A 905-nucleotide genomic window follows, 5' to 3' on the forward strand; every position below is an offset into this window, starting at 1 on the left:
ACCCTCCTGTAGGGTTACACTCCAGCCCTGCTCCTGGAGAGGTACCCTCCTGTAGGGTTACACTCCAACCCTGCTCCTGGAGAGATACCCTCCTGTAGGTTTACACTCCAGCCCTGTTCCTGGAGATACCCTCCTGTAGGTTTACACTCCAACCCTGCCCCTGGAGAGATACCCTCCTGTAGGGTTACACTCCAGCCCTGTTCCTGGAGATACCCTCCTGTAGGTTTACACTCCAACCCTGCTCCTGGAGAGATACCCTCCTGTAGGGTTACACTCCAACCCTGCTCCTGGAGAGATACCCTCCTGTAGGGTTACACTCCAACCCTGCTCCTGGAGAGATACCCTCCTGTAGGGTTACACTCCAACCCTGCTCCTGGAGAGATACCCTCCTGTAGGGTTACACTCCAACCCTGCTCCTGGAGAGATACCCTCCTGTAGGGTTACACTCCAGCCCTGCTCCTGGAGAGATACCCTCCTGTAGGGTTACACTCCAACCCTGCTCCTGGAGAGATACAGAGATACCCTCCTGTAGGGTTACACTCCAACCCTGCTCCTGGAGAGATACCCTCCTGTAGGGTTACACTCCAGCCCTGCTCCTGGAGAGATACCCTCCTGTAGGGTTACACTCCAGGAGGGTAGGTTGGGAGCCAAACAGTGTGTGGGGGGGGGTTAGTTCAGAGTGTGTGTGTGTGTGGGGGGGGGGGGTTCCTGTCTGGAGTGACAAATGCAGCGGCCATTTCCTGCCCTGGCTTGAATACGGCTCAAACACACACAGCAGAAATGCAGGCAGACTTTTACACAGACAGAAGTTCACAAGCCAAAAGACAATCATGCTTTCTATTCCTCTTTATCTCTCTTTCCTCCTCTCTCTCTTTCCCTCTCTCTCTCTTTCCCTGACTCATGCA

Source organism: Osmerus mordax, assembly GCF_038355195.1.
Source record: "Osmerus mordax isolate fOsmMor3 chromosome 11 unlocalized genomic scaffold, fOsmMor3.pri SUPER_11_unloc_2, whole genome shotgun sequence".
In the NCBI taxonomy this organism is placed as follows: domain Eukaryota; kingdom Metazoa; phylum Chordata; class Actinopteri; order Osmeriformes; family Osmeridae; genus Osmerus; species Osmerus mordax.